General features: G+C 38.7%; 1 long non-coding RNA gene across 1 annotated transcript; it reads right to left on the reverse strand.

The window, feature by feature from the left end:
• Positions 1 to 4,976: 4,976 nt before the first annotated feature.
• LOC120437629 lies at positions 4,977 to 7,539 on the reverse strand. Its single transcript, XR_005611304.1, has 3 exons — positions 7,406 to 7,539; positions 5,790 to 6,113; positions 4,977 to 5,551 (listed from the first exon to the last, which is right to left on the reverse strand). It is a non-coding gene; the product is annotated as an uncharacterized LOC120437629 (long non-coding RNA).
• Positions 7,540 to 8,155: the final 616 nt, after the last annotated feature.

An 8,155-nucleotide genomic window follows, 5' to 3' on the forward strand; every position in this document is an offset into this window, starting at 1 on the left:
TGAGAACATGGTTGTTGTTCAATAATAAAATTATTCCTCAAAAATACAACTTGCCTAATAATTCTGCACTCCCTGTATTTTTCAAATTTGTTTATTTATTTCCTTCAGCAGGTACTTGAACTTCCTTCAGTGGAAAATGGAAACAGAAGTGTTAAAAACAACCTGTGCTTTACATTTCCTATTTGTGAAACTTTGCTTTTTTTCTGTGTAAACCAACAATTTAAACAAACAAAGTAATTTATGCTTTTTTTTTCTCTGGGTTGAGTGTTTTACAAGATAGTGAATGCATAAATGCTGTGAGCACTATAAAAAAAAAAAACACACTGTTGCTGTTTGTGCATGTGTCAAGTCAGCCATTAAATCCTGATGGTATCAGAGTAAAAAAGCTGGTTTAGATTTCATTTGTTTGTTTCTCACCTCTCCTCCAGGAGCTGCTGAAACAGTCCAGGTGTCTTTTTTCTGCTCAGTGTTCTGGAGGAAAGTGTGCAAGGAAGGAGGAATGTTGTGCGACATGTGTTGCTTTGATCACTTACAGAGCAGTTTCACTCATGTACTGTCTGTGTTCACCTGTTTACATTTTCAGTGAATGACACATCAACCACTGCCCGACTTATGGGGTTTAGCCTGGTGCAGAACTTTTCCCTCATTTGTTCCCTGGTTTAATTCTGTTTTTTGTTTGATTTTAATCCCCCCGTGAATCTGATGCACTGAGCCACTGAAGTGAAGAACCAAAGAAATAAAAAACTGGACTGTTGACTGTTTAACAGTGATTTATTTTGCACCTTCTCACTGATTCCTGCTGGATCAGCACCAAAGAACACACAGCAAACCCTCTGAGCTTTGCTTCAGGTCATCATGTTATTCATCATCAGAGCGATCAGTGAGAACAATCTGATGTGTGTTTACATAAACTCAGTAAAAAGCTTCTTCAGAAAGGTCACAAGGAGAGAGGAGTCAAGGAAACAGTCTCAACAGAACGAGACATCAGCGTCTCAGAGCTTCATTTTAAACTGTGGTAGTTAAATAACATTAAATTAAGCTAAAATACAAACAGTGCTCCAGAACTATTTTATAAATGAGAAATTCTTCAGCATGAAGCACTGAGATTGATTTTCAGGTAACAGGCAGAAAGACTGAGGAGATCAGGAGGCACAAATTACAAAGAGTTCTCAGTTTTCCCGCCCCTGAGCAACAAAAGCCAATCAAACAGAAGCAGGAAACATATGAGCCAATCATGTTGCACTAAATCTTCAGATTCCACTGTTGATTCTGTGCGTATAGTTTTTCTGTCCTTGTGAAATTAAAAAATTAAAGTCATGTCTCTCTCCCCATTCACCTGTTCAGTGATGTTAAAATAACAGCTCAGATTACATCATTTATTTACAGATTGCATCAGTGAAATTTAGATTTATCTGTAAATTCTGTGAAGATATAATTGATAAGGCTCAAACTTAAACATGTGTGTTTTAGCGCTCTGCCCTGTTTAAGGCTGATGGCTACACTTTTCATAGTGAATATAAATCTGTCATAAAAATGTGTAATTTGATCTATGTTGTTAGAATGTAAACAGCAGAATTGTGGAGAAAAAGATCATTTTATAGAGATGAAACAGGATAAATCCCAAAAAGCTGATTCTGTTCATCTGGACTTTTTAGTGGGAAAAACACTCATCTGCAGTGAAACAGGATATAAATAAACGGGATAATTTCTTCAGTCCTCCTACTTCCAGGCCTCCTCCCGACACAATGCTCTCCTCTACATAAGCAGCCTTTAGAAGTTAAAACTATCAGTTAAAAAACTACAACCAACAGGTGGAAGCACACCACCTTTCTCCTCAGTAATACCCGACGATAACAGCCACAAAAAGGCCAATACTCCACTTTAAGACCTGTTTCTGTTTGCTCAGTGTTTTTTTGTTTTTTTAAACACAGGGGATCAAATACAGATTTAACAACCTCCAACTGTTCTTCTGCTACTCCGTCTCAGAGTGCTCCACAATCACATCAGTCTGTTCTGAATTTTGTTTTAACCTCTTTCAGACCAGAAAATCATCACAGCTGAGTGTTGATGCCACTTTAACATGTTGAGCTCAAAAAACAGGATGACATTGTTTTAGAGTGGAACAGAGCTCACCTGCAAGATGGATGTGTTGTTGTTTATGAGTTGGATCCAGAAAACCAGCATCCATCTTTTAAGAATCGCCTAAATCTGCAGTACAGACAGATGAAGGATGCAGACGTGTCTTTGATTCAGAGCTAGTGGTGCTGGATATAGTTCCAGTGTGTCCAGAGGATGATAGGCAGCACCAGCCAAAGCTAGTGCATCAGGGACTTGAGGAGGAACCATGTGATGCCCAAGGCTGAATCTGAGCCTGTGGGTGCTACAAAGCTTCCTTTAATAAGGAATAAGGGTTTTTTTCTCTGTGTGTATTATTGTAGGGTCTACCTTACAATATAAAGCACATTGAGGTGACTGTTGTTGTGATTTGGTGCTGTATAAAAAAAACTGAAACATTGAACGTATAAGAGAACATTGCAGGAATACTGAGATCTGAAAACAGTCCAGTGGTGGCCGAGATGATGATCTTGAAAATGAGATCAGCTGAGAAGGTTTCTGATCTTTACATATCCAGTTCAGAACTTTTCACAACTCATATAATAATCAAATAAAACCATTATGATAAAGATCTGTATGTGTTTTAAATAAATATTATGGCTACACTATGATCACATATTAGATTTAAAAGTGCAAAATAAAAGCTTAAAGAAGTTAATAAAGTGCTTAATTAGCTGTGAAACCCTGCTAACTGTGCTGCTGTGGCCCCATTTTAATGCACTGTCTGAACTGATTTACTCTAATTGTGTCTCCTCCACCTCTCTACCTGCTAAAAGCTCCACTACGCTGACCTGCTGTTCTCCACCTGCTGTCTGCTCTCATCGTAAAATCAAGCTCTGCAGAAAAGTGCACAGAATAAATTTCAGATCAGCTCTTTAATGTTCATAAGAGTCACTGTGTTTTGATGATTTCTGTTTTCTGTGGATAAATAAAGCAACATAGACAATAACAAGAAACATCTGCAACAATAACTGTAACTAAAAAATATGTTTCCTTGTCTCTTCTATCCTTGCCTCCTCTGTCCTTGTTATTATCTTCAGTGCATCAGAAGACAAAGTTCGCTCTGAGCTCACAATCCTCCACTGTGAAGCGAGTGAAATTCAAGGTTACATGACTGAAACTGTCATGTGGACCAAAGTTAATTATATGTCATGTATAACAGGCAGTTTCAAGTTTACACTGAGACGCGTCTGTCCTGCTGCTCCTGTTTTCATATCAGTGAAATAATTATGCTACAGAAACTCTGGTTTGTCTGTCGTCACTGAAACAAAATGCAAAGAGCTTTGCTTCAGAGTGCCTGTTTTACAGTGTCAGTGTTAGAAAGATCACCAAAGCAGCCTTTTAATATCCATGTTTACATTTAGGATGTACTTGTGAAGTTTACTAAGTTTACTATAGATAATGAAAACTAAACTAAACACTCAAATTAGGTGTGAAAAACATAACTTGAAATTGAGCACAAACAATCTACTGAGAACATTTAAGAACAATAAAAGTCCCACTTCAGTGATCACAGTCCAGCATTTGGTTTAAAATCTATTCTAATATAATATAATATGGTAATGCTATAGACATCATAATAAAGGTAATGTTTAATGTTTATGGATGGTGGCATCCTCTTCTAGATTTGTAGACTTTTAACAGTGAAACAGGCACACGTTCAGTCTCCACTAATAAAATAAGCAGATAAGTAAACCTGGTTCAGGCTGTGGTTGCCTTTCTTGTCCTACAAGCACAGACTGAGCTTTAGGAGCTCATCTATGTCACACAGGAAAAAAGGTTTACAGTCAAAATCTTTATTTATTGTTGAAAACTCTACAAACAACAGATAAGAAGCCTGATTTAAAAGCTTTTATCAGATATGGAGAGATACACAGACTGTCCTCACTGATTTCTCTGTGAATGATTGTTTCCATTTGTGTGTTTGTCTTTCAACACTTGTTCAGCTTAATTACAGCAAGAAGACAAAAATCAAGTTTAGACTAAACATATGTTAATGTATCCGCAGCTAAAACTGATCTTAAAATATGTGAGAACTCAGGGCTGTGTGTCGGACAGGGAACGGTTCTGGCTCCGTTCCTCTTCACCATCTACACTGCAGACTGTACCTGCTGCGGAGACTCAGGTCGTTTGGAGTAGAGGGCCCACTCCTGAAGACCTTCTATGACTCTGTGGTGGCCTCAGCCATCTTTTATGGTGTGGTCTGCTGGGGCGGCAACATCTCTGCCGGGGACAGGAAGAGACTGAACAGGCTGATCCGCAGGGCCAGCTCTGTTCTAGGATGCCCTCTGGACCCAGTGGAGGTGGTGAGTGACAGGAGAATGGCGGCTAAGCTGTCATCCCTGTTGGACAACATCTCCCACCCCACGCAGGAGACTCTGACAGCACTGAGCAGCTCCTTCAGTGGGAGACTGCGGCACCCACGGTGTGGGACGGAGAGATTTCGCAGGTCTTTCCTCCCCACTGCTGTCAGACTCCACAACAAAGACTTTAACTGATCAAACACACACATCCACACATGTGCAATAATCTTTTCTGGCATCGTTGTATCATATTCAACTGTATATAGCATTTGTATTCTATTTTATTCAGTTGTATATAGTATTTTATTTTATTCTATTCTGTTGTGTACAGTATCTTATTGATATCTTATTCCAGTGTTTTTCTCTAATTTTTCTATGCAACTTTGCACTGTCCACTGCTGTAATAAAACAAATTTCCCACACATGGGACTAATAAAGGTTATCCTATCTTATCTTATCTTAAAAATTAAAAACATTCAAAACTTCTGACTGCGTCAATTTATCAAATCAAATGTCACAAATACAAATGTAGATCACAGTTTACTATAAGACGCCTGGTTCCATTATCCACTGAGGGACGTTTATTTGGCTCCTGATAGTACAGAGAATAATGAACGTTAGCTCAACATTTATTACAAAAACAACAACAACAAACCTTATTTATATAGCACATTTAAAAACAGTGGTATGCCAAAGTGCTGAACATACAAGAGGACTTCAGTTTAACCTGTGAGATTACACAGTAACAGAATCTGACAAAAGTCTCATGTTCATTTTGTCAGAGCAAATTTCAGAGACACATGACTGAAACTGATGTCCTGTATAAGAGCCACTTATGTAGCAATAACGAATCACTTTGTTTTGGTCATATTTAAAGCTGCATCTTCAGGAATGCCAAGACATGTCTGTACTGTTACAGTAAACTGCTTTGTGTGAAGACAAAGAAAAAGAAAAAAAGCGAAGAGCTTCTTTTTTTTAGACTTGCTGTTGTTCAGGTGGAGGAAGTGAGGAATTTGTGTTTTTCAATTTTCCAGAGATCACAAAAGCAGCGATAAGAACACAAATTACACCAAAAACTGACAGACCAGGACGTCCTCTACTGACTCCATCGTCTGTGTGTCCTCCTGTCTGACCTGCAGGTGAGAAACAGGTGTGAGGTGTCAGCTGTCAGGTAGGTGATGAGTGAAGAACAGAACAGAATCCATTTCCTCTTCAAACTGCTGTCAGACATTATCTACTGCACTCTGATCACATCACTCAGACCAGCTGCTTTCTACAAAGTCTCATCAACAACATCTTTAGAAACAAACATCAACAACCAGGAAGCAGCTTCACCTCTGATCACACACACACTCAACTCTACTCACTCACCTGCAGGATCAACATGAAGGTAGATGACGCTGATGGGGTCTTTATTTCTTCCACTAACGTTGACACGACACTCGTATGTTCCAGTATCATTAATCGTGACATTCTTCAGAATCAGAGACACGTCTCCATCCTTCATCTGTCTGTCCTGCAGATCCACCCGGTTCTTAAAAGATGGATGCTGCTCATCTGGAATAAACATCCCATCCCGAGAAACAAACACATATTCTGATCCCAGGTCAGCTCTGCTCCACTCTACACTTGTGATATTGTAGTTTGGAGCTCAACATGGCAGAATGACGTTCTGTCCAGCTGTGGTGTTTATGTCTGAAAAAGAGGAAACAAAATGAAAAGTTAACGACATCGACAGCATCGCTCACTTCTGGAGCAAAAACCACTGATTCCTGCAGAGCCACAGGCAGTACAGCTCACACAGGATGCTGAAATTTAGCACGGTGAGGTTTTGTGATATAAATTACAAGGTGACTCTTTCCCTAGATGCCACTTGTCAACTCAATACACACGTCTTGTTCAGTCCTCTACTCCATTCATCACAATTAAACACGGGTCTCTGCTCAATAAAAGATGATGATGCAGCGTTGTTTTGTCTCAAGTAAAAAAAAACAAAAACTTTTATCTTTATTAGTACGTTACAGGTCACAAAAGCTTACATGCATTTGAACCAGAACACAGAAATGTACAAATTATTTAAAAGAATCAGTATGAAAATAGAAACAGGCCAGAGTTTATCAATAGTTTGTCTTCAACAGGTTGTAAGAGTGAATTTGCAGGATGATCTAACAGATGATCTGTTTCACTCCGAGTGTGTCAAAACTTGAACACACATGGTGTAAATATATATTTATAATATTTAAAATTCCAGATTCACAGGAGTTATTATCACAGTACAGTGATAAAGGTCACAACAGTGATCGTGTTGTGAGTCAGTGTTTTTTTGTTGTGTTTTGGCTCTGTGGTCAACACGCGTGCAACTTCACAGCTTACCTTCATAGGCATAGACCAGCAGCAGCATGCAGAGGACTGTACTACAACAGCACTGCAACATAGCCGGGCTGTCTATGTGCAGATGGCACAATGAAAATATAAATCCAAGGTCCAAAGACACCGGCTATCAGGACAGACGCTCTCTGTTAATATCCAAGTCATTTAAGCTACCAGCTCTCGATGTACTCACATAAAAAGGGTAGGGTGGATGATCCCCCTCCTTCCACCTCAAACTGACTGCCAGAACACACCCACCTGTTCTTATCAGGAGAACAGGAAAAACAGCTTCATGTCTCAGCTCTGAAACCTCAAGAGCTTTTATGAAAAGATCTCCAGCCGACGGGAAGATTTATGGCTGGATGTGAAGAAAATGAAGAGGCTCATAATAATATTCTGTGTAGGTGGAGAACACGACACGTGGTCGCCTGTTTGCCTTTGGCCATTTATTCATTTAGTGACCACAAACAAAGGGAGATTGTTTTCTTTAGAGCAGCTGTGTGGAAACCATCGGCCAGTCTACAATTCCGTTTTTTAACCAGATGTCACGGATTCATGTTTTCTTGGAAGCTTCCGCGCTGATCTAATCGGGACACCGACAAACGGTGTAAACTTACCTCTCCATTAATCTCCCGCCGTCGTCCGTGAAGGGATCCAGTTGGTCCACGCGCTCGCTTTGGTCGATTAAAATGCCTTCAGTAAACCTGAAATACAACGAAGAACTTTTTTTTTTTTTTTTTTTTTTTTTTTTAAACTTTATTTAACAAACAATGAGTATACAACATACGAACAGATGAAGTATACAAAACAACAGAACATGAACACACAAAGCCAGGGGTAAAAAGTTACAAGAATACACGCAAAAATTCACAGATATATATTGTTTTGAGAGCCTTTTTGTTGGTAGAGTCTGATATTGATTGTATATACATTTCCACATCCTTAAAAAAATGACAGAAAGATGGTGTTTTGTTTGTAAACTTACATTTATGGATAAAAAATTTAGCCAAAAGTATTAACAAATTTATCATAAAAAAACATTTATCATTCTTCTTGGGGAACTTAAAGAAACAGAATAAAACATTTTCCCAACGTAAAGAAAATTCCCTTAAAATATGGACAACAACAAACCTGCTAAATTCCTTCCAGAATCTCTGTGTAAAAGAACAGTACCAAAAAAGATGTGTCACAGTTTCTGGATGATCCCCACAGAAAGCACAGTTAGTATTTATGTCTCTTTTAAATTTTACCATGTAGTGACTGGCTGGATAACATTTATGCAGAATTTTAAATGAGACTTCCTTCACCTTATTTACAATCAAATATTTATGGGGGATCATCCAGACTGTCTTCCACTTGATATCTGG

The sequence above is a fragment of the Oreochromis aureus genome, linkage group 3 (assembly GCF_013358895.1).
Source record: "Oreochromis aureus strain Israel breed Guangdong linkage group 3, ZZ_aureus, whole genome shotgun sequence".
Classification (NCBI taxonomy): domain Eukaryota; kingdom Metazoa; phylum Chordata; class Actinopteri; order Cichliformes; family Cichlidae; genus Oreochromis; species Oreochromis aureus.